The sequence below is a fragment of the Caretta caretta genome, chromosome 8, assembly GCF_965140235.1.
Source record: "Caretta caretta isolate rCarCar2 chromosome 8, rCarCar1.hap1, whole genome shotgun sequence".
Classification (NCBI taxonomy): Eukaryota; Metazoa; Chordata; order Testudines; family Cheloniidae; genus Caretta; species Caretta caretta.
Genome location: NC_134213.1, coordinates 27,447,728 through 27,474,165, shown reverse-complemented (window position 1 = coordinate 27,474,165; position 26,438 = coordinate 27,447,728). Strand labels below are relative to the sequence as shown.

The window sequence follows — 26,438 nt, the reverse complement described above, 5'->3', positions numbered from 1 at the left end:
TTGTCCCACAATCTCTCCAGGAAAAATAAAACAAATAAAGAACAGGGTATCCTGATTATTGCTTTGATACTCACTTTGTAATTGTGGAAACAAAATGCTAAAACACAAGGACTGTCCTGCTTTGTTGTTATGAATTCTACAGAGACATGTCTACTAATCACTAGGAGATGATTTGTTTCTATTTATTATCCAGACTTTAGGAGCTTAGGAAAAGCACTTACCTCTGTGAGTTATTCAGGTCCCTCTTCCAACATCTGAACAATCAAGGATGCATGACTAATTCCCATTAAGCTCAATGGCTTTAGCTGCAATTCTCCCACCTGTTACAAAGTTTAAAATTGTGATTTTGTTTAACTCTTCCAGTACAAGAAATAACATTCATTAACTGATAACAATTTATACAGTATTATTGAAGTTCAAATGTTACAAAGTTCAAGGGGTTTTTTTCTGTTTATTTTGTAGATAAGCAGAGAACAGGGAAAAAAGAATTGGCGAAAAAATATATTGCATATGGATGTGTTCTCTTATAATGCTTTTATTCAGACAAGCTGTGGTCTAATTTTCAAGAATAGACTTCTCAAAGATTTCACCTTCACCCTGAATGTAGCTGTGACAAGTAAGTCAAGGTCCAGTAATTCCAATTAGAAAGGTTTTCTCATAAAGGTAAGCATATTGCGCTCTCTGACAATACTGTATTAGGGCAAAATTATTGTGAAAGAGTTTCTCTTTAAAGGGGGCCATATTAGGTACAATAATCTTATTCAGTGACTTAAAACTGTGACATAAAGCAATGGATAGTACAATGTATCTCTCCAGCACAATCTGCCTTTCACATCAGTGCTCTACAAAGCAGAACAATTATGGTCATGTGGTTTTACTCTTAAAAGAAGGCAAAAGTTAGACAGATTCACAGGAAGAGAACTAGAATGATGGCTTCCAATGGTGTTTACAATTTTACATCTAGTTTTATTTGTTTTTAAGCCAAAAAGATCAAATCATGCTTAGCAGTGGTGAAAGGCTACTTAATGAGATGTAGGTTGTTTTTGTACGCCCCCAAGTTTATGGGGGTGAAAGATTCTCATGAAGCTGGACAGGAGGATTGAAGAAGGATTGTACATCATAATGCAAGGGGAGGAATTAAAAGAAGACTGAGAGTAGGTGGTTCTTATGACCTAGAATGTATCCTATTCAGCATGACACAGAGCACAAAAGTCAATGAGTTTGTTTCCAATGACTACAACAGGCTTTGGATCAGGCCCTTTGTGATCAACCAGTTGTAGATGCATCCCTTTGATTGCTGCCTTAGAGTGGCCAGTTTGAATAATGCTACCAAAATTTTCAAAGATGGAGATGACTGGCTGCATGGTTTTGAGTTATTTGATCCTTGTCAGGGCAGGCAGGAGGAGGGTAGGCAGTTGTAGAAGGCCATCGGGAAAGCTCATGCTCAAATAAATTGGTTAGTCTCTAAGGTGCCACAAGTACTCCTTTTCTTTTTGCGAATACAGACTAACACGGCTGTTACTCTGAAACCTTAGTTGGGAATGTTTGTCTTTCTGGCCTATTTAACCAAACTGTTTTCCTTTAATTAAGTCTAATTAAAAGTCTAGAAACACTATTGTTGAGTAATATAAAAGTGAGTGAATAATGCTGCCATCCATGGAATAATTTTCTTCATTATTTTTCATTATTCAGCTAGCTAATAACATGCACTGAACAATATCTTCAATGACTAGTTTAATTACCAAATATGTTAATATTTAAGATACAATTTCATCTAGTATTTGATCAGTTCTATAGACATCCTGGGGCATATGTGACATCCTGACTCATTCAAGCTTTACTATTTTTTGTGGACTATCAAAACTCCATGAACTTTCTATCTCAATTACCTTTGTGGTATCCCATCTATACAGACACAGTAACTGAACTGGTCATAATGAGTATTTATGTTGCACAGAATATAATATGTTCTGTCATTTGAGATTAAAAATACAGTCTATAAGATGTAGAATTACAACTGTGAACCATTCCGCACTAAGGTAAAGGAATCAGATTTATTTTGCTGTTTTATTATACATACTAGTATAGCCCCTCAAAGGCTATTAGCTGCTTTTAAATACCACAGTTAGAAAATGATATTGAGACACTACGGAGATATCATAGCTGATTTCCCATACAGACTAAAGCCATGTGACTGGAAACATTGCTTATGGCTCCTCAAACAGCTGACTAATATATACTAGGATTTCCTTATTCATGTCTAAATACTGGTGACATCATAGCAGAATTTTTTAAAACCTTCTTGATCCACCACTAAGTTTGCACACTTAGCAGCTGACTTCCAACTGACCTGCTGCACATTATCTATCTATCTCCTTGGTGATCCCCTACTATGATGACCTGCCACCATTCCTTCCATAATAACTTTCCAAGGTTATTTCCATCTCTTTCCCTTCTGTGACCAAACTACATAATTTTCTGCCTGTTGCTTTCTGAGAGCAGAGTTCGCGTCTCTCAAAAAATATTTTCAACATAAATGTTCATCTTTTCCATCTACAGACATGCCAGAGTCTTTTTGCCTGAACCACATCTCAAAGGCTTGAATTTTCTTCATGTCAGCAGGTCTAATTGCCCAGGATTCACATCCATAAATCATGATGGAAAAATTAAGCTTTTCACCAGTCAAACCTTCAAATATTTTGAGATGACAGTTTTCCACACTTTTGTAAGGGAGCTGAGCAAGCCATCCCCTGTTTTCTGATTTCTTTTGAGCAGTCTCTTTGATTGGATATATATGATCCCAGATAATTAAATTCATCTATTACTTCAACAGTTTGATGTTAATTGTGATGTTTCATGATTAACCCTAATTTGGCCCTTTTCTAGAGTTTGCATATGCATGTGTCCATATACAATTATGGAGGCATCCTTGTGGCTCCAAAGCTAAAAATGCTCTGAAATTTGCACAAAGCAGAATTAAAATCTATTTCATACTTCAGTGTTTGAATTCAATCTTTAGTTTTAACCACAAGCTCTTTGTAGGTCAAGTGCATTTTTCATAATATTTTCTTGGTCAATATTTAACTTTGGCAGAGGAAACATTTCCATCAGTTCTTCTTGAAATGTTTCCTAAAACATTTTCTTCTAGTTAAAGAACTACAAGCCCTGCAAACTCTAAACTTCATAAGTTTTCTTAGCACCTCAAAAATAGGACAGTTTTAAAATTTTGTGGCCTTAGTCTCCTCTCACACTGCAATCATTCCTTTGAATTCACTGAAGTAGTTCCTGATTTATCAGGGTATAAGTGAAAAGCAAACCATGATCTTAAAGTTTTAACACCAAAAGAGTTATTTGCCTTTTCATTATAACCTATTTTTTCTTCCGTAAAGACTCGGTAACAACTATCAATCCCTGCTAGCTCCTTATGTTCACATACAGTGTCAGCCTGACCCAGTCATTCTATTTGTTACACCTGTACTCTGTCTGTGACAATGTACTAAGGTCAGAATTAAGGTAGCACAAATCAATGACAAGCAATAATTGATTCTGCAACACATAGCTCTAACCTTGCTTTATAAATTGCCTTCATACTGCTATTGTTGCATTGTAACAAACCATTCACTGCTCACCATCATTGCTTCCTCTCATTCTTGTTTCACATCTTTCATATACACAAATGTAAAGAAACTACAAGACAGAACATACTTCTGTGTCCTTTTGCCCCCCCCCCCCCACATATATACTATGGAGGACTGAGAAATATTTTTTTATAAACCACATATGCACCTTGGCGCAGCTGAATGATATTACTCTGTCTGAATGCACAGTTGAATCTAAAACAGGGGTGTTTAAAGAAACCAGGAAGGAAAGATAAAATTAAAGAGGCAAGAAAAGTAAAACAATGGCCTATATAAGAAGCACTTCCTCAAACTGTAGCCAGGTTTATAGCCATGCAGTGGGATTCCCTAACCCCACTCCTGATGGCAGGGCTATTTGCCAAGGCTGAGAAACTGATGCTCAAAAGACCAGTTGAAATATGGCCCCACAGAGAGGATGAGAGGAAGTTTCAGTGGTCTGTAGGCTGATATTGAGGTACACTGGGAAAGCGTACTCCAGGCTGGTAGAGGCTGACAGTTGGGGGGTTGCAGTAAGCAAGCTGTAGGTTGATGCTCAGTGAAAATGGAGGGGCACCAGCTCTAAGTCAGGGCTACCCAGGGTCTTGAGGAGAATATGCTTGTAATTCTCTGTTATTTTAAATCCACTTCTAAACATTTGTTCATCTTTTGGCAAAATAAATCCTACTTTGTTTTGGAGAAGCTGCTTTTATATCACTTCATACGATTACAGTCCACAGGCTCCGGGAGGGAAACTCTTGCAGATGTCATGTCCATTGGGCCTGCTAAGTAATATGGCAACTGGGGAGTGTGGGAAGGGAGTGCATATTTCATCATACACAGTAAACTTAACTCTGAAAGAATACTACTCTATTTGAGTCAAGGTTGTTGTTGTATGGTGAAGTATGCATTCTAAAATAAGTATATTTTAAAGGTAGATTTAAAGCTGTTCAAATACAATTCCCACCAGCAAATACAAAGAATCTAGGAAATCAACAACTAAGTTCTTTCTACACCATCCACAAAACACATATCACTTACTCTGGTCACATCTATTTAAATATTTCCACAAGTGCTGGTGCTAGCCAATTAGGGGCCCTCAGCAGAAATAGTTTTGGGCTAACCCCCAGACAACACATGCTAATAATAGGGGGCCACCTTGAGCTGCTCAGGGCCTTAAGCAATTGCTTAATCTGCTTATGCCTAGAGCCAGTTCTGACTTCCACCACCCACAATACACACATTTTATTCATCACATCATCAAACTTCCAACTTCCACTACAACTTTTTTATTTATAGAAATAAGTGGGTGGTGATATGGTAATGTGCCATGCTTCCTGGGTACATTGCTCTTGCTGAGACCCATTGTCCAGTCCAATGAGTGCACTCCTTTCAATTAGCAGGTCCATGACTCTGATTCTATTTAGGATGGGGCCCCACAACCCAACCATTTTCCCACTACATCTCTGGGTTACACTACCTCCCCCACATCTTCATATACTGTACAAAATATTATATCAGGGATAGACAACCTTTGGCATGAGGCCCGCCAGGGTAAGCCCCCTGGCGGGCTGGGCTGGTTTGTTTATCTGCCACGTCTGCAGGTTTGGCCGATCGCAGCTCCCACTGGCCGTGGTTCGCCGCTCTAGGCCAATGGGGGCTGCAGGAAGAGGTGCGGGCCGAGGGATGTGCTAGCCGCCACTTCCCACAGCTCCCTTTGGCGTGGCACGGCGAAGCGCGGCCAGTGGGAGCTGTGATCAGCCAAACCTACGGAGGCGGCAGGTAAACAAACTAGCCTGGCCCACCAGGGGGCTTACCCTGGCGGGCCATGTGCCAAAGGTTGCCAATCCCTGTTCTAATTCAACAGCAAGTACCTAAACCCAAGGCCGCATCATTTCCAGGACAAATCACTAAAACCCTCTCTTTTAGTTATCTGCTCTGGAAAAAAAATCTGTCTATAATGATTTTTATTTATATAGTGCTTTTTCATATGTAGACCTCAAAGCACTTTACACGGGTGGTTAAACTTTATTAGCTGGATTTTACAGTTGGCCTAACTAAGTAAAGAGATTTCAAGCAATTTTCATGAGGGACTATGATCAAGTGGATTAATACATGGGCCTATCGCCTCAGAGATCGAGGTCCTCTTCCCAGCTCTGCTTCAGACTTCCTATATAACATTTTTCAAGTTAGGTTTTTGCTTTTCTGGTACTCTATCTGGAAAATGGATCTATGCACATTCCCTCCAGGGAAACTGCACATTTTGTTGGGAAATGTAGACATTTTTTTATTAGATTCTGGCATTCCCTCTCTCTTTTGGAAAATGCCCTGAGCTGGCTTAGGTTGTCAATGAAAATGTTTTGTCACCATGTGTTCTCTACTTCAGATTTATTGATAGGAAATTGCATCTACTTTTCAAATAACAACAACTTATTTGACACTTTTACTACTCCTAATCATAAACTGTTTCTTGCACAAACCAATGCCAAAAGCTGCCTGTATTTCAAGCTTTGTGGTACGTGGTGCCGTTGGCAATTAGAGAGAAAGAAAGAAACATTAGTACCCTGACAAAAAGATTTCAGAAGAGCCACATTAAATTATGGCACTTAAAGTACTCCAAGTTTTCAGAAAATGGTTTATTGCTTGAGACTTCATTCTAGACACTTGAAAGAATGAGGATTTTTCTATAGTAACACCGGGGATCATAATTCAGCCTCAGAATAGGCCACTGGCTGTAAAAACACAAGTATTAGACACTATCACTGTGCCACAATAAATCATACTCTTTTGTCTAGAGTGCTGCTCCTACAGCTCCAGACATCATGGTCTCTGTCACCTGAGTTAAAGGATGCTCTGGCTCAGCTTTCAGCTATGGGAGGATGTGTCCCAAGCTGTAATTAGCTGTGTGTGTGTGAGAGAGAGCGAGAGAGAGAGAGAGAGCATTTTGAAGACTTAAGCAGAGCACAGATCTTGTATTGTTACTCTGAATGAGTTGAATTTCACCCAAAAGCACAAACAAGGGGTATGAACAGAGAAGAAGAGATTTGGTTTATAAATTCATATTAACATGTTATTGCAATATGTACCTGGCTCTGCTCCCAAGGTACTCAATGATAGCGGTTTGCTGCAACCTGGCTCAAGTTTTCACAGCTAGTATTTGTTAAATACTGTACTGTAAATGAAACAAATTCCAAGTTCTGTTTGCTGAAGTTAACCTGGTTTGGACTGAGTTACATCATTCTTTCAAGCCCTCTCTCTCTAGTTCATCAGAGCTGTTGTACAAAACACACTAATGCAAACCTAAACTGTATTTAATTAACATTAAAGACAAAATGCAAAGATCATCACAGCTTTCTTAAACCTCTTTAAAAAATCAAAAGTTGATTGACTTTAAATAATCTTCCTGAAATGTCTCACCTCTCAGAACTTCAAAGTCCAGTGCCCACACATGGCAGCTTTTGAGACTGCAGATTATTAAAGGCTCCCATTGGAGCCGTGTTCTGTTCATTTCCTATGCAAACCATGGGTATCCTACACCGACAGTTGTGTGCCAACACTAACCAAGACAGCTGCTATAGTAAAGCTGTTCTGAGTGCAGGTAGGAAAACAGCTTGTGATATTAACAGGACTAGACCTTTCTTGTGGCTTTTCATAGCCTCTATTTAAAATAACAATAATAAAAAATGCTTTCAAAGACTTATTTATAACTGCATCAAGCACAAATTACATGATCATTATTCTGCAATAAGCACATTATTCTTATTGATATTAAGCAAGTTTCCCTTTTGAACTAGCAGGTAGCTTTTCCCTGACATAAGTTGGCCAATTGGTTCATGATAGTCTGAACTGAAATGGACAATGTTTTAACACTGATTAAACAAAAGTAGGGGGAAAGAGTGCCTGCTAAATTAAAAATAATAATAGGACAAGCTTTTGAAGCATCTTTGAAAACTTGAGACAACTAAATAATTTGAGCTACATTAGCACACAACTAAAAAAATCTGATTGTGTTTGATCTGGCTGTAAGAATATTGTAGAATTTTCTATGAATTTAAGAAAATAGTATCTCATTTTATACATTACACATAGAGGGGCTATTCTGCCCTTAATACTGGTATTCAGCTTCCATACTTGACACCCTCAGCATGTGCTCTGTAGTCTTTTGCTGCAGTCTCTTAAACCCTAAAAGAACATTGTTTGGAATGAGGCAATGTTGATCTGGTATGCCAGACTTGCCATGCCAGATCATACCACTGGTCCATCAAGTCTACTGTATTTTCTTCAGCACCTAGTGGTACCTAGTTCTTCACAGGAAGGCAAACATGCTCTCCCAACATTCCACATAATGCACCTACCTAGTTATACTGTGTTGTACATGGGGATAAACATCCTCTCTAGTTTCTAAAGTGATTTATTTTCACCCTGACTCATGAAATTTGACTATCCCTTGTGGCTAATCTGTGTCAAAAATCATATTTTCTCTAAAGAACTGGGCATCATTAAGAAACATAGACTTACTGAGAGTATGGGCTCTTTAAAATGATGATTTAGGGAGAGCTATTGGCAAGTTGCTTCAGATTTACACTCCAGGCCAGGAGAGTGATCATTTAATTATCATTCAAAACCACTTGAAGATGGAAGTCCTAGCAAATGGGTAGAAAGGGACTGTCTACCTGAAATGAAGGGTAAATTCTGTCTGGAGTAATGACTATCGGCATGTTTCTATGTTAGCCTGAATAAGAAATAATCCATTATAGGAGGAGAAGACAATGAATGTCGTATACAGCTTGCTGTGTTATGTTTAAAGAGGTCCGTGACTCAAAAATGCAAAAGTAGAATTATCTACAATACTAAATAAAATGTGAACATACCAAGTATTTTAGCTCAGAGGTAAGACACATCTCATTGCCAAGACACTAATACCAACCGTCCATTCCTGAATAAAATGATAATGACCAACTCAACACATGACCACCTGATAAGAACTTAAAAGTCGTAACTCCAGAGCCAGGATGGGAGAAGCATCAGGACTGTGTTAAGAAGAGAAAAATTAAACTGAAAGAGACAGAATCTAGAAATTTGATTATCACCCTTTGCTGTTCTGACTTTTTTTTACTTTAACTGAAAGTATTTGTGTCTCTTTGGTCAAAGAAGGAAACTTAGACCAGTAGTTTTTATCATTTTTGTACTGTTATCATTAACTTCAATTGATTTTTTTCTTGGCTTTTTAAAATACTTTTATTTATGATAGTTGCATTTTAGAATGTCTATGAGATATTTCTCGTCACTCCATCTTCATGGAGCGGGTTTGGTCCAGTGAAAGGGGAGAAAAGAGATCTGAGCTGGGTCACTGGTACGTGTTACTAAAAGGCTCAGTAAAATAAATTAGGCACATGGGATAAGCCTGGGGACTTGATGGTAGGATGCATTACTACAAATGTTTTTTAGTCATATTTGCTAAGTTGTTACCTTTACTCCTGCTAAGATGTAGTAAGGCCTATGTCATAGATCAGTGTTTCCCAAACTTGGGACGCCGCTTGTGCAGGGAAAGCCCCTGGCGGTTTGTTTACCTGCCGCGTCCACAGGTTCGGCCGATCGCGGCTCCCACTGGCCGCGGTTTGCTGTGCCCAGCCAATGGGGGCTGCGGGAAGCGGCGGCCAGTATGTTCCTCGCCACATAGTTGAGTTATTATTCGCAGGGCCCTGGGTTGGAGTAAGGAGGGCATGGGTTCCCCTATCCCCAGCCATTGACTCTTGCCACTAGGCAACATGGCCACTGACTCTCACCACTAGGCAAAACGATAACTGGCTCTCAACATGGCTGTTACAGCCAGACCACTGCCCCAGGTGGTATTGTCGGGTTCGGACTTCAGCTCCTTGACAGGCTGCTAAACCCACAGTTTATTCTAGAGAGGGGCAAACATAACCCACTGATTATATGGTTTGGTGGACGCTATCAGGGGAATTTTCTTCCCCATTAACCTTCTCTCACAGTGGCTATTAGCCAAGATGATCAGGGATGCAACCCCATGCTCTGAGCACCCCTAAACCTCCAACTACCAGAAGCTAAGACTGGACAACAGGAAATGGATGATTCTATAATTGCCCCACTCTGTTAATTCCCACTGAAATATCTGGCACTGGCCACTGTTGAAAGATAGGATACTGGGCTAAATAGACCATTGGTCTGACCCAGTATGACCATTCATATGTTCTTTTTTCTTACGAACCCAGAAATTAGGTCTGGTAAGTGCCAAATAAACAAGACAGGCAAAGCTCTTTTCATGTATATATTATAAATGTCATTTATATAGTTGTTTTAGTTACAATAACTAATCCACAACTTCAATAAATATATAACTATAACATAACCATCACTTTAAATATGATAAGGAAAAGGGAATGTGTAGTAATTAGAAGAGATTATATCTGTGGGCAGAGAATAAAGCAGACCCATACAGCACCCACCAATACTTCATAATTATCTTTTCTCCCCTCAGCATATGCATTCCCAAATTATCTCACTATCAGAATTGATAGCAAGTATCAGATACTAAAAATGAATGTATTATGCTTTAACTTTAGGCAACATGTGGTGTTCTGTCATTTATGTTAAATTTCATTATATTTTATGACATGCGACCTGACACATAAAATTTAAATGGGTATAAACAAGTTAGCTGAACTGTCTGTGGCATTAAGGGAAAGAAAGAGAAGAAGAAGCTATCATTCTCCAAGCATGTAATAGCAATAGGAACGGGTGAACAAGCTCAGATTCACTCAAAACTGACCTAAACTTTCACCCTGAACTTGAAACAACGCCAAGGAAAATTGGTTTTGAGGCTCAGATGCTTCAGTTGATTTTTTCTTTAGAATTATTTTTCACTTTTGCCATGCCTATTCCAGGTGGAATTGAAACTAGAAGTGCCAAAATAGTACCACAAGAAAGTTTATTTTTGCAGTATAGTATTTCCAATATGACTGAAAGCAAGAAACAATGAAAATCTCACAAGGGGGCCTGTTCATGTAAGAAATTTAGCTCAATGTCATAGATGCAAGAGGTTCAGAGAAGGTTCGTCTATTTATCCAACCTTCTAGGCCTTTATCCAGGTTGAACTACTGAGTTATTTCATCCCATTACTAAGTGCCACAAGTGGGGAAAATATTTTAATAAGCCTTGCCAAATTTCTGGATTGTGAATACTCACATTTCTACTAAAATGGCTAATCAATTCTCCTGGCCATTTAGAAAAAGACACATTAAACTGTGGCCAAAGAAATCCTTCTCTCACATGATAGCTATGTTATGTGCTACCATTAAGAGATTGCTTTTGAAATGTAACAAAATGATAGAAATATGAATCAGTATGAATATGGGTCTATGTAGACCAGGGATCGGCAATCTTTGGCACGTGGCCTGCCAGGGTAAGCCCCCTGGCGGGCCCAGGCCGGTTTGTTTACCTGCCACATCCACAGGTTCAGCCGATCACGGCTCCCACTGGCTGCGGTTCGCCGCTCCAGGCCAGTGGGGACCGCGGGAAGTGTCGGGGCCCGAGGGATGTGCTGGCCACCGCTTCCCGCAGCCCCCATTGGCCTGGGACAGTGAACTGTGGCCAGAAGGAGCCGCGATCGGCCTAACCTGCAGACGCAGCAGGTAAACAAACCAGCCCAGCCCACCAGGGGGCTTACTCTGGTGGGCTGCGTGCCAAAGGTTGCAGATCCCTAATGTAGAACTAAGATAGGAATTTTACACACTATATAAAATAGGTCATTCTAATCCCTGAAGATTAGCAGAAGATTTGTCTAGCAGACCAAAAAAGTTAATTTCCCCTTTCTTTAAAGTCCATCAAGCATGTAGGCCTATGTTAGTGCAAAGACAGTGGAGAATTTAAAAATGAGAAAATACCTGTTGGAGTATTAACTGAACATATGACCTCTTTCAGGAACCAGAAATGGGGAAATTAGTTGGTAAGTGACAAAGAGTTATCAGGAAAAAGAAAAGGAATACTTGTGGCACTGTAGAGACTAACAAGTTTATTTGAGCATAGGCTTTCGTGAGCTACACTCACTTCATCAGATGCATTCAGTGGAAAATACAGTGGAGAGATTTATATACATAGAGACATATGGGTATTACCATACACACTGTAAGGAGAGTGATCACTTAAGGTGAGCTATTATCAGCAGGAGAGCGGGGGCGGGGGGACTTTTTGTAGTCATAATCAAGGTGGGCCATTTCCAGCAGTTGACAAGAACGTCTGAGGAACAGTGGGGGGTGGGGAATAAACATGGGGAAATAGTTTTACTTTGTGTAATGACCCATCCACTCCCAGTCTTTATTCAAGCCTAAGTTAATTGTATCCAGTTTGCAAATTAATTCCAGTTCAGCAGTCTGTCATTGGAGTTATCAGGATAATCAAGGTTATGTTGTGACAACATGGGCTGTGGGCAGTGGAATCCATCAACCAAACCTCTAACAAAACAAATAATAGAAATAAATAGCAATAATAAGATGTATTTCTCCAATCTCCCTCTGTCACTCCACATGAATATCACCATTGATATAGCCCTAATTTATATGTGAATCAATTTTGCTTACAAAGATAGAAATCAATCTAATGAAAGAATCTGAATGAACCCTAGACATAAAGCTGCTTAATTTTGGGAGGGCAACTATGGGAGGACAGGGTTCAGAAATAAGTTTGAAATGGTGACTTCCCATGTGAGTAAGGATTCCTTACCATTTAAATTTCCTGTACACATGAAGTTGGCAGTATTGAGATAGTTTCTGCTGAGTTTTCTTTTTCGTGTCATCAGGAATTCCATACTTATTAGCTCCGAGCCACAAGTTTTGTGTGCTGGGTTCTCAGACTAACAGCTAAGAAGCATTTCTTCAGTGCTTCCAGTTTGGCAAAATTAGTAAGGGAAGATTAAATGTTATTTTTAAATTGTGGTTCCACTAAGTTAGTTATGGTGTCCGGAGAGGAATGTTTTATGTTCAGAATTCCTTTGTCACTATTAACCTTGTTACCTAAAACAGAAATCAACTTCACAGCAGCAAAAGCACAGCTTTACAAACCATGTTAATGACTTCAGTGTCTCTCCAATGAGAGAAATTTACTGTCACTAATAATCTGCAAATTTAAAACAAGGATTTCTCCAAGGTATTTATAAACTCCATGTGAACTCCTAGAAGGCTGGAATTTAATGCCTTTGTGAGATTGCCATGAACATCTTGGTTTACTTGACACTTCAGGATGCCTGACAGTGGGTGTACAACAAGATACTTTGTCTAAAAGTTCCCAACCACCTCCATTCACAGTCTTGTTAGCAGGGATATCCATCATAGAAAATAGTGCTTAATTCAGTTTTCATTTAGATTTGCAGATCAATTTAAAGAAAACCTCACATTAGATGGTTCAGACAGTATGTGAATAACCAGACATGGTCCTCTTACACCCAATGGCCTTGTCTGCCCTGAGAATTGTGAATACTCTTCCCACCATTTCATTATCACAAGTGCAACTGCACCATTTCTAGCAACAGGAAGCACTAGTCTACACCAGCTACTGGTATTTTCTACTACATGTCATTTAGACACGCCCCTAATTGGGTCAGATGAGACCATGGTAAAAAAAAATGCCTATGTAGATGCAGCCAAATTCGCAAATCTGTAGGGAAATGGCATGGTTCAATCATTAGAGCAGCAGAATGGGATTCAGCAAAAGTAGCTTCTGTTTCCGACAAAATTCTGTTCCTGACAAAACATTTTGCCAACACTTTTTCTTTCGCAAAAAAATTAGATTGGGATCAACCAAAACATTTTGTGACTTTGTGTTGATTTTCCCAAATTGTTTTGGTAACCCCTGCTCCCTGCCCAAAAAATCAAAAGAAAAGTTTCAACACTTTCAAATGAAATGTTTTGATTTTTCTATTCAAAATGATTTTTGTTTTGAAATTCAATTCAAATTTATTGTTTAAATTTAAAAAATGCTTAAAAAAGCTCAAATGACATGTTTTGTTCAACCTAAATGATTTACCCCAATTTTTCAGAATGGCCAGAAAACCAGCAAATCAGTTATTCACACAGCTCTATTCATGACTGCCATTGCATTGCTGTGGCACTAGACAAGTCACATGACCCCTCTTTCTTCCTGTGTAAAGTGAGGATAACAACACTTATCTTTGTGAAATATTTTGAGATAGTTGGATGACAGATGTTTTAAATATTATTGCATACTGTTATTAATTCCCACAAGGAAATGACCTCAGCAGCGAACAAGTCTGTTTGTTTATGAAGCATGCCTCGTACATTTTTGGGGCACTCAAAAATAAATAAGAAGACAGTTTAAAAAACTCCTTTGAAATTCTCTTTTCTCTCTCTGGTGAATATTTAGGGCTCATTATGTAAGAGAAATCATGACACTTTCATTCAAATTTACTGCTAAGCATATCAATCAATGTATCTTATGTGTCTGCCCTTCCTCCAAAATAGTAATTGGTTGTGGTACACTTGGATGTCTATGGGAGACAGTGTAATCTGACAGTCTGAGCAAGGGACTGGGATTCTCACTCTTGAATTCTATTCCTGAATCTACCACTGAATTAGTGTTTTATCTATGGAATGTCATATCTCCCTGCCTCAGTTTCCTGTCAGTAAACTGAAAATGATACGGCCCTATCTTCTTCTTAGGGTGTTGTGATGATAAATTGGTTAATGGCTCTTCTAGAAGTGCTATGTAAATGCTAAATATTGCGTGTCAGGGAATGGCTACTTGTTCTGAGTTCCCTCTGAGTTGATGCTTTTATAATCTGATTCGTTCAATATGATTAAGTTTTGAGTATGTTGTTTGATTCTGCATTACTCATTCCTTCCATTAAATACTTCAGTAGGGCTTTTTTCAATGCCAGATAATAGAACAGGTTCATCTAAAGACATCTGATGTCAAATGGAGGTGTCACATGGTGAAGATCGCAAACCCTCAATGGCATCGGCTGCTCTTTATTGTGGGGGGTGGATAGCTGACTTCTAAAATTAAAACTTGACATTAGAAAAAGCAATGGTCTTAAAGGGACATCTTCAACTTGAAATCTTGTCAATTTGAACAAAAACAGAGTTTAAAATAGCTTTAAGTTCTACACCAGCTTCTGATTCTGCCTGCTACTTGTGTGATTTTCAAAATCACACTTTCCTAGTTTAAAAATGTTTTCTTCTCACCTATAGCTGTGTGAAAAGACAACCCTAACACCAGCCTCCCAATCCACCCACCTCAAGTAAAGACATCACAGAAAAGAGTGAGTGCCTCTTTCCCAGAACTGAAACTCCACCTCCTACATGCTTCCTCTAAAGTGAGATTTCTTCCCCTCCTAATCCCATTATTGAATATCAGCAAAAGGCTTCCTGTGGTGCACTTTAATAATTTATAAATACTGTATGAATATATTTGGATGTTTACTGTATGACTATGTTGGGTTAAATCAATAGGGCTGTTGAGAAAACAAGCAGGAAGAGGAAATACATGATACCTAAAAAATTCCTAGAGCTCTGGGTAGAAGACCATGGTTGAGAACCTTAGGTGAGAAGGAACTTTTCACTACAAGTGTAAAGCTCGTCTGTGCAGAAAACAGAGCTTTCTCAGGAAGTAATTTGAGACTATGGAATGACCTCCCAATAAACCATCACAAATCTCACCATTTTCCACTCCAGCTGCATACCAGGAGCCCTTCTTTGATATGACTGGTTGGATTTTTTTTCCCATCAGATAATGTAAGTTCCTCAAACCTGAAACTGTTTGTGGAAATGTATCAGGTTAGCTGAAATTTCCATAGGTGTAGGATGGAATTTCTGGTCAAAGCAAGAAAGAGACGATGCCCAGAATAGCCAAAGTCCTGCTCTGAGTCAGGTAAAGCAGGGACTTGAACCTGGATCCCTTACATCCCATGCAATCCCATTACCACTGGGTGGGCAACTGTCTATTTTGTGAGCTCGCTCTCTCTCTGTTCTTTTTTGTGAAAAAGTTAGAAAGGTCTTTGGGTTTGTTCTCATATGAAACAAAAGCAAACATTGAAACCTTTTTGTGTGTGTGTGAAGCAGAATTCTTGTTTTCCTGCCTGCCCTATTATTAGACCTAGTGGTATTTACATTTAAAGAAAACCCAAATTCATACCGAAACAAGACACTAGAGTGGACAAACTAGTCTCCCTCTTAGGAGAGGATGAAAAAGGGAAGAAACCACACATGACAGATGTCAGTCACATCTCTTAATAGACTACTGGCAGATGCTCAGATACTATGGTGATTAGGACAATGTAAAGGATCTATATATAATAGAACTGCCCTCTCCTGATATATTACCATTCAGCCGATTCATGACACCGGTTGGTTAGTGCGCTGGCTTGGTTGGTGTGCTGGGCATGACAGCTCGACAAGCTGTATTTAAAAACATTTTTCTTCACTAGGTAAAATCCAAACAGCTTTCTTTATTGCCAGTGGGAGATAGGACCAAAACATGATCTACAGGCATCAGCTTTTACAGGAGAGATGAGGGGAATCTTCCACAGTGCAAGCTAAACTAAGTTTTCCCTGTTTGAAAACTGCTCCGAAATGCATCCAAATTATTAAGCACTCTGTGTTGAACTAGGTTCCATTACAAAACCTCAGTGGAAACCTATAATATTGTTCTGTTTTAATAGTGCTTTCTCTTTATATTTACACCTAGGAAAGTGGACTGTTACTGGTGATCTATTATATTTAAAATTATATTTAATGTTTGAGATTCTGTGCGAATTATCATTTGTGTCAAGATAATGCATGACTGTTAAAGTCATATTAATCTAATGCTTGCAACATTTATTAACCATGCTAAGTAGAGTGAACATGGACATGGACTGATCCCTCTGCCCCCACATTTGGGGAATCAATCTGATTGGAACTCTTTGGGGGACTCAGGAAAAGAGTGACACTTCCCTGGTGTTGCCACTCCTATTCCCCAGGCTCCATAGAAGCCCACCTCCTGTTGGACCCCATGTTTTCTGTTTGGGAGGCAGGTTCTTGAGATGGTGGCCAGCAGGGGAGGATCTGGCAGCATGGCTTGAATGAAGCTGTGCTTCCAGGGAAAGTGTCTAGAAGAGCTGTGGGGGAGTGTGAGACACAAAATCTCTGCACAGATAGAGCTAGAGACCACCATTGGCTTACTGAATTACCTGAACCGCCTATTTGTTGCATGAGGAAGAAATCCTGACCAGGTCTCCTGCCCCCAAGAGAGCAATTTGGAGGAAACTTTGTAATGGTAACTTCAAAGTTTCTGTTCTCCTCAACAAGGAAAGCCTTGAAAGGGATAATCTGGGCCACTGTGAAAGGAATATTGATGGCTCGTCAGGAGGGTTCTCAATTCTATTGCTGTTATAGAAGAGAACTGGTTTTATGTTTTATATCTAAGCACATACATATCTTAGAATAGATTCCTAATGAGAATAATTAAATGTAACCTACAAGATCTGAGAATGGGCTAATTCTTTTTTTATTTATGCAATAACAGAAGGGAGTATTATCTAGTGATGATAGCTGCGGATTAAGGGTCAGGACTCCTGGGTTTCATTCCTGGCTCTGCCACTCACTTGCTATGTGTGATCTGTGTAAAATCATTTTAACAAGCTACAGTATAAAGTTCTTTGGGGAGATGGTCTTAATTTAATTCCTGATTTATGTAATCCTTTATGTTCTGTTTTTGTAAGACAGAGATTTGGTAATAAAAATGGAGAAACTGGTTGAAATAAAATAGGAAAAAACTTAGTCAGTCTCCTTCAATCTTGAACTAAGCTAAATCAAGATTTTTCCAAGGATAAAATTAATTTATTTCTCTTTTTATTTTTGGATCTGAACATTTTGCAGATTTTAGTGAGGAATAGAATTAAAATGAACAAAATATCATCTATTCTCATTCCAAAACCTCGTAATACTGGACATTTACTTTAGTAACCTTCCAGCTGACAATGTACACTAAAGCAGTTCAGGAAAACTTTATGTGAGCACACACTATTTTGGATGCTTATGCTGTACAATACAATGCCATATTTTCATATAGTAGCTATCATTCAAACAGGAACTCAAAATTACTTACAGAATTAAGTCATATAAGGCAATGGACAGCTTATGGAAATTAATGGCAGACATGCAGTGTTTTATTGACCTAAGACCAGTGCAAAGAAGATTACCATCAGGCCAAGTAAACACAGAGAAATCAATCAAGCTCTGTGAATAGGTTGGAGATCTAAGTTCAAACTGCTCCACTTCAGGCAAAGGGGAGATGTTAAAAGTAATAAGGTGGGCAGCACCGTAGGTCTTGTTCAGACCAAAATGAACTTTTTTTGGTTTGTCATGGTTTTTGGGGAATTATTTAGATTTGGTTCAACCTTACCTGAACTTCTTTTTTTTTTTAAATTATTTATTTTTCAGAACTTCCAGAGAACCGAAAAATTAATATTCAATCAGCTCTATTCATCATGTCCTAGTTTTTGTCATGTCCTGTAGTTCTTGACTAACCTTAGGCCTGCATGACACACAGCCATGAAAATACCCCCCAAAAGGAAGTTAAGTACACGCAGGAAAATAGCTTCAATATTATGTAACTACTTATACGGCTCTCGCCCCCAGAGTATCCAAGAGCCTCACAACACAAATGAATTTATCCTTACTATCAGTTAGGAAGTATTACTTCAACTTTACAGATCTATGTGCTAAAAGGATTATTTCATATAAGTAAAGTAAGTAAACCTGGGAATGAACCTATCTCCCTAGGCTCTTATACCGTGCCCATCATGCTGGTTTCTGGGCATCTTAGAAGGGCATCTCAGAATTCATAGTCCTCCCAATATTTTCATACTTGTGATGTAGTTACATATTTGTGATCCAGTGTGCTACAGTTTCAGAACCTCACATGTTCAAAACCAATCTTGTAAAAATCATTAACTCCTTTGTAAAAAAATCATTAACTCCTATGTTTGTACAAGAAACAAATCTGTAAAGTTGGAGAAGGAAAGGGGCTTCCCAAAAACCTTATCCTACAGCCCAGTACAGATACCAAAATCTTCACGCTACACCAATACAATGAGAATCAGGAAGATTTGAAGACTAAAGCTTGGAGAGGGGCTGTAATGGCTGTTGCAGAGATCCCTTAGGATGACAGGTTTGGTTTTGTTGGTGTGTCTTTTCTTTTCCTCTCTCATCTGCTGTCCTAACGGAAAGATGGATCGGTTAGATAAAGAGGGAAAATGACAGTGCTTACCATTTTTCACATCTACTATTGTTTTCCTTTCTCTGGTTTAAATTTAAATCAGGAGTTGAGTTTGTGCACGAAAGCTATTTCAAAATGGAGGACATTGTTATACAAACACTAAACCCCTCCTTCACAGGAGGAGTTGTTTCAACTAAAGAGAGGGACAACAGCCCTAGAAAGCAAGATTTGGCCTTCATGGTAGGGCATCTAGGTTAGATGAAACTGAAAAAAGCTGGAGATAGTTAGGATAAGTAAAAAAAACCCACTTATTTTTGATTATTGAAACTATTTTCAATGTATGTATTAAATGGGATAATTCATACTTCCCCTCTCACCACTGCTTATAAAGAAGGTGTGGGGAGATACTGAGAATGCTTCCCTTGGGCATGCTTGGGCCCATGATGTCTTAGAAATACCTTGGATAGTAAAAAATAAGTGTGTCTATCTTGTTTCCTGATTGTTTAATTCTGGTCCTACTCACTTGCACTCTAATCATGTTTTAGAATATAATCACAAAAATGATGTGTATTGAGCCACAAAAAGCTAGTTATTTATCACTCTCCATCACATAAGACAGACAGACACAAGGATCTTTCATAATATATTCTATGTCTGTAGTATACCATAAATAAATAGTAAATAGTAAATAGTGCCCTGAAGATTTTTTTTGAAAAGTCAGTGTTCAATAATTTGTTAGGCTCGGCAATCATCAAAAGTCATCTTGTGAGAAAGAGTACAACTAATTCATTTCTCTAGCATATTCTGATGCATAGTGAGGGCAGTTTTGCCAATGTTTCTGCTATTGGGCTCTCACTGTTCTTCATGTTAATTTGAAAGGGATGTTTTTAGAAATATTATTCATCCTGTTTTTGGTGCATGGTCTAACTCTACATCTTATCCTTTTATAATGTAGGGGTGGGTAGAAGAGGAGGAAGAAATCTAATCCTCTCCATTTACCCATGTTTCTAATGGAATGAAACGTGTGATGCTTGTACTGACTATCTCTAGTGTTATATGCATAAAGTCACTGGTAACATTCTTCAGCACTCTGTAGGGCTCCATTTCGATCTGTCTTAGCACTCTGTGCAATCATTGTTGTTCACAAAGAACATCTGCTAGTACCGCCACATCAAAAGCTTCCCTTCTTCTTGTAACTCTCTTATTTAAGATTACCCCATATCACATTCACAAGCGGGCCACTATATTTTTAATGTCCTCTGTGATCTCTTTCCTCAAGGTCCCAAGCAGCGATATTCAGCTCCTCCCCCGCCCCCCCCCAAGTTTTTGTTCTGTTCTAATTCCCCTTTATCTGCCCTCTTCAATCATGTGTGCTTTGTTTTATTAGAATGTTTGCTTATCTCAGTGTCCTATCTGCTTACCTAGGATTTCCTCTTTGACTTTAACCACTGGACACATTGTTTCCTCTGATTTGTCATTCAGACTTTGGTTTTAGGTAACTAAAGCCAGAGAGAGCGTGAAATCTACTTATCAGCTGAAGGCTAAATTTCATCATCATTCTGAAGAGTTATTTTTTAAATTATTGTTTTGTTTTCTTGCTTCTTAGGTTTGACATCTCCAATACTGTGTAATTCATTAAAATGTACACCTCACTGTAGTCATATCATATTTAAAACTATTTGAACACTCATGTCTCAAATATGATTAAGTGTCTGTTCCAAAAAAATCAATACCACAATATTAAATGCACAACAGCTTGTATGTTCATGGCTCTGAATGAAATTCTGTTCTCCATATACTTGTGTAAATCCATTGACTGCTGTGGTGTTTTCATCAGCATAAGGGGGGAGCAGAATTTGGCCCACTATATTTTTATTGCAATTTATTAATTGGATTCATAATCCAAACACAAAATAACATGACTATGTATTTTTTCAAACCATCATTTGAAATATACTCCATTGTAATAAATATCGTTCCTTTTACCATGACATACATGCAGTATAATCTTTGATTTTTTTCCTTGAATGAACACTTCTCATATCAAATTCCAGCTTAAATATTATTTGTTTAAATATGCTCAATAAATATCACTTAAAATTGAATAATCATTTGTCTTTCAAATGATAGCTTAACTGCATTATATAATTAAATGCTTATATTTTGCTTGGTATTTTCATTCCAAAGTATTAATGATCTGCTGGCACTCTTGTTACAGAAACTGTTAAGATTATGTTGTCATTTTCATGATAAACCCCATTTTTTCAGGGATTTAACTAAGTAATTGTAAATTGCATTGCAATTTTTGCAATTTATTGCTTTGATGTATTTAAATAAATACTGTTTCATTAAGCCCCCACCCCATTTTATTTGTCAGTGAAAAAGGGTTTTACTTTTCCACTTATTTAAAAAATACCAACACAATACATGCTCCATCTTTTGTTCAAACGGAAAGTGCTGCTTTTAACCTTCAGCAGTTGGTCTGTCCTTTTATAGTGACTCAAGGACATGATTATAGTTATCAGTAGTGTCACAAATTAAGCCATACCTCACCTCAATGCATAACTTAACAATGATATGAAAGAAGAGCAGAGTGTTGCTCCACAGCCTCTGTCACTTAGGACAATTGTGTTTTGGAGGACGCTCCTGAGCTTATGTCACAAAGGGAGCTGGTCCAGCACATTTGTGCCACATTAACAGCCTCTCAGTTGGGCATGATAGAGGGCAGCTGGTCATTATAAAGCACCAGAAGGGAACAGAATAAAGAAAGCGGAAGCTGCAGCAGAAGGTGAGAAAGGCTCCTGTAGGGAAACCCTGAGATACCAGACAAGTTCCTAGGCAGGAAGGCTGGGGAATAAGGATCCTGCAGGGAAGACAGTGAAGCACCATAAGCATTTTGAGACAGTACCTTAGGGAGGATGGGCTGTGCCCAGCTTAAAGCTGGGGATAAAGACTTGTTTGTGTTTATTTTGAACTTCTTGCCAATAAAACCAGACCCTAAGGAGGAGTTTTAGTGAACAAAGAGAAGGCTTTCTGAGTCTACTGAGAATCTGTGGCGGGCAACCTGGACTATGATCTCAGGAAACGATACAGCTGCTCAGGAGGCGGCTGACCCCATTACAGCTTGGATCAGGCATCATCAGTCTTTTGGAGCACCTTCCTGATCTATTGGTAGCAAGTGAGCTGTGGCTCACGAAAGCTCATGCTCAAATAAATTGGTTAGTCTCTAAGGTGCCACAAGTACTCCTTTTCTTTTTGCGAATACAGACTAACACGGCTGTTCCTCTGAAACCAATGAACTGTTACTGCAAGCTGTACATGACAGAGAGTAGTACTATCTACCTGCATACCTTTGTCTCCCATCACAACTTGCTCACTTTAGAAGTTAATTTATCTTTATGAAGCACCAATTCACAGCTAGGGAACAGAGACTCAGAGATTAAATTATTTTCCCAGGATACACAGAGTCTGGCAGAGCCCACCAGCGGACCCTGATCCTCCAAATCTCAACCTAGCATCTTCATCACAAGACTATCCTTCCGACCTTACTCTGCAAGTATTCTCAGTGTGTTCGTGGGGCTATCCACAGAGCAAAGGTGTCAGAGTCAGAAGCTGAGTGAGAGCACATCAGAATGGGGACAGGGGTGTCTCTCTGTGCAGTGTTCTTCTGATTCTCTCATTTTCAACACTAATGAGTCTTTGCTATAAATGTGTGTAGGAGGAACATTGTTTTATCCTGTGGTGGTCTTATTAATCATCATTTAAAAAAAAGGGAACCTTCTGAAGTAATTCTCAGTATCCATAAACAATCTGAATGGGTATTTGTACCTCGCAAACGTGTTTGGCAAGTTGTGATGGAGGAAGCTCTCTTGCAGTTTTCATATCACTTATGCTTATAGCTATCTGTGAATCCCCTGCCAGATCTCCATATTTTTATGAACTGCAAAGATCAGTCCTAGGGAACAATGTCTCATCGCACACACCTACTACTTACTGCACATATGTGAGAAAGGGAGTCATGGATTTTACCCCATTAGGCACGCTGCACTGTTGTTGCCTGATATCTTGCAAAGCCATATGATTTAAGATTTGTTCCTTAATATTAAAACCAAATTATGCTGTACACACTTGTTACAAAGTAACTAGGGAATGGTATTCTGCACTGGAGCAGCAAGGTCTTCTCAAAGTCCCCGTCTATAACTGATGAAAAGGACAATGTACAGTGTCCACATAAAACACCAAGCTTTTTAAAAAAACAGTGCTTGGACAAAGTAATTGCAACATTTGGGGGAAGATTTTTAGAAGGACTGGTGGAAAATTTTCCAACAAAACTGTTTTTCAGGAGTGCTAAGATGCCTTTGTACAGTCATGACTGCTAGGTATTTGCTGCATGCAGATGTGCAAGTCAGTTCTTGTCAAAAACAACAATGCTATGGGAATTCACTACTAAACTATCACAAGGACAAGGAAGACAAATAACCATTCCATGCAGCTGATGTCCTTGCAACAACTTCCTCAGCTAGGACTCAATCCAACTCCTACTGATGTTAGTAGAAAAGTCCCATGACTTCAATGGGAGTTTGATTTGGCCCTTACAGTTCAATCATGAGCTCTGGTGAATGCCTTTGCAGGGGAGTAAGAGGATTAAGAAGCCCTTTTACTCACCTGTGCAGGTTTCCCCCAGCTATGTAGGTGGTCAGGGACACTGGGAGAGGGGCTTTGATTCTGCCTTCTCCTCAGTGCACCAGCAAGGACAAGTGAGCCATCGTAGAGGAAAAAGCAGGAAGCAGATTGTGAATGAGAGAGTCACAATCTAGGTCTTGCCCTGCCCCTAAGGCAGCACAATATCATATTCCCCTTACATGTAAGGATATAATCCAGCCTGTAGCAAGGACAGATATTGTTGGGTTCTCCAAGCTTGCACAGAACTTAGAGAAGAGTATAAGTTGCAGGAGGGAAGATTTTGGAGGTGGGACCAAAAGTCAGTTGGTGTGCACATGGCTGGATTGCTAGCTGCAGTTGCAGCACCTCTGGCAATAGTTCACTTAATAAAGAGCCAGTTTAGTTTTACAACTATGCAGTCCTCATATTACTATGTAACATGTAGTACATGAAACCATTTGGTGCCTAGGTCATAGAGAACTAATCCCATACATGGCCAGCCCTCTGTTTCTGTCCCGCAAAATCATCGATCTCATCACCACATACACTTGCACCATTTCTCATTGTTCTCCAAGATCTGATTAAATCTCAAACCCTGTACCACTGCCATCTCTTCGCTGGGGAATTTTTTGGTACAATAACATACTATAGACAAGGATCAAGTTTGATCCAGTCTCTAGTCCTCTGCTGCTGTTCTCACAAGAACCTCAAATCCATCACAATTCCCAATCCTCTCTTTCTGCTCTCCTGGATCCCACACCTGATCCAGTCCCCAATCCGCTGCTGTGATGTGGTCTTTGGGACTCTGACCTTCCCCATGCTCTGTGCTAGATCCATGGCATGAGATATTTGCACACAGAGAGTGACCCCTAGAGGAGAATCATGGCTGTAATGACTGACAAAAATTGTAACTAGGGTTGTAAACTTTCTAACTGCACAAAATTAAACACCGCTGCCCCGACCCCTGCTCTGTCCCTTTCCAGAGGCTCCTCCCCTGTACTACCCTTTCTCTGATGCCCCGTCCCCACTCTCTCCATTCCCCCTCCCTCCGTCACTCACTCTCCCCCACCCTCACTCACTGTGAGGGCTCTGGCTGGGGTGGGGCCAGGGATGAGAGCTTTAGGGTGTAGGAGGGGGTGGGGGGTTGGATGAGGGCTCCAGCTGGGGATGTGGGATCTGGGGTGAGGCCACAGATGAGGGGTTTGGGGTACAGGAGAGGGCTGGGGTAGGGGTTTGGGGCACCGGGGGGTGAGGGCTCTCGCTGGGGTGCAGGGTCTGGAGTGGGGTTGGGAATGAGGGTTTTGGGATGCAGGAGGGTCCTCCAGGTTTGGATCAAGGGGTTCAGAGGGCAGGAGGGGGATCAGGGCTGGGGCAGGGGGTTGGAAAGCAGGAGGGGGGATGGTGCAGGCTCTGGGTGGTGCTTACCTCAAGCAGCTCCAGGAAGCTGTGGCATGTCCCCCCTCTGGCTCTTATGTGGAGGTGTGGCCAGGCATCTCTGCGCGCTGCCCCATCCACAGGCGCTGCCCCCGCAGCTCCTATTGGCCACGGTTCCTGGCCAATGGAAGCTGCAGAGCCAGTGCTTGAGGCAGGATCAACGTGTGGAGGCCCCTGGCTGCCCCTATGCCAAGGAGCCAGATTAAGGACATGCTGCTGCTTCTGGGAACCATGCAGAGTTACGAAAGGCAGGAAAGCATGCCGTTGCATCTCTGACCGGACTTTTAACAGCTGAACAGCGGACACCTGGCAACCCTGATTATGCCAACGGGTGAGCTCTCTCCTATCAGCATAGAGAGTCTTTATCAGCCAATGTAGCACTTCTCGTGTCCCTGATAATAATGGACCATTTATTTGATGTCCAATCATGAGAATTGCTGAGTATCTGCAAATTCCATGGTCTTACTAAGCACCTTTTGAGGATCTAGTTCTCATACTTGTACATTGTTTGTTCACAAACTTTACAACAAGCCATAGATGACTATTGTTTACCTTGAATTTGTATAATTTCTAAACTAATGTATTGATTGTTATGCTAAAGATAGACATAAATAAACTCTTAATGGAATGCAGCTAAAAAAGAATTGGGTTGGTAAAACAAAGCATTTGAATTTGTTGCAGATCACAGGGCTAGTCTACACTAGAACCACTTCCCTCTGAAACTGTCACAAGTGATGGGAATAAAATAGTGTAAAAAGTACAGTACTTTAGTCCCCTATTTTATTTGATCTCTTTGTTTCCTTTCAAATACATAAATAGCCAAATTTGTCTAACTTTATTGCTTAAAATTAGTACCTAGAGTGGGATTTTCAAAAGCACCTATGTGATTTAGGGCCATATTTCCCATTGAAAGTCAATAGAACTTCATACACCTAAGTCTCTTAGGTGCTTTTGAAAATTCCATCCCTGAATCACTATTAAGGCACTTATTGTTGCCTCCTTTCCACTGGCTATCTATTCTGTATTGTCTCAAACATAAGCTTCTTATCTTCACTTTCGTGCCCTTCATGGCCTATCTCTACCTTATTATCTCTCATTCAGTATCGAAAGGTAGGCTCCCACCTCTGACTGGCCCATAATGACAACCTCCATCTCCCACTTGTTAAAAATAGGTATCTTCATATTCTCTCCCATGCACTTGGGAGGAGCTTCCCCAAACATCTTCATTCTCATTCTCACTATCCTCCTTCAAAACCCTCCAGAAATGCTGGGATGCCTGTAAAAAATGTGAGAACAGTTAGGCTGCTGGTGTGGTAAGCCACAGCCTATCATGCTGACTAATATTGTCTCATTGTTTCCTTGTACTCCTCAGTCAGTCAATGTGTATACATCTGTTGTCTCTTGTCTCATATTTAGATTGGAACCTCTTTGGGGCAGAGACAATATTTTGGTTCTCTGCTAGCATAGTGCCTAGAATGATGAGGTCCTGGTCCATGA

At 39.8% G+C, this 26,438-nt stretch overlaps 1 protein-coding gene across 1 annotated transcript in view; it reads right to left on the bottom strand.

Annotated features, from left to right (window-relative positions):
- TENM2 (teneurin transmembrane protein 2) overlaps nucleotides 1-26,438 on the bottom strand; it is a 2,093,216-nt gene that overhangs the window by 1,811,459 nt on the left and 255,319 nt on the right. The window contains exon 2 of the mRNA XM_048860042.2: nucleotides 222-320. The gene's annotated coding sequence lies outside the window, so the exon portion shown is untranslated. The remainder of the gene's footprint in view (nucleotides 1-221; nucleotides 321-26,438) is intronic.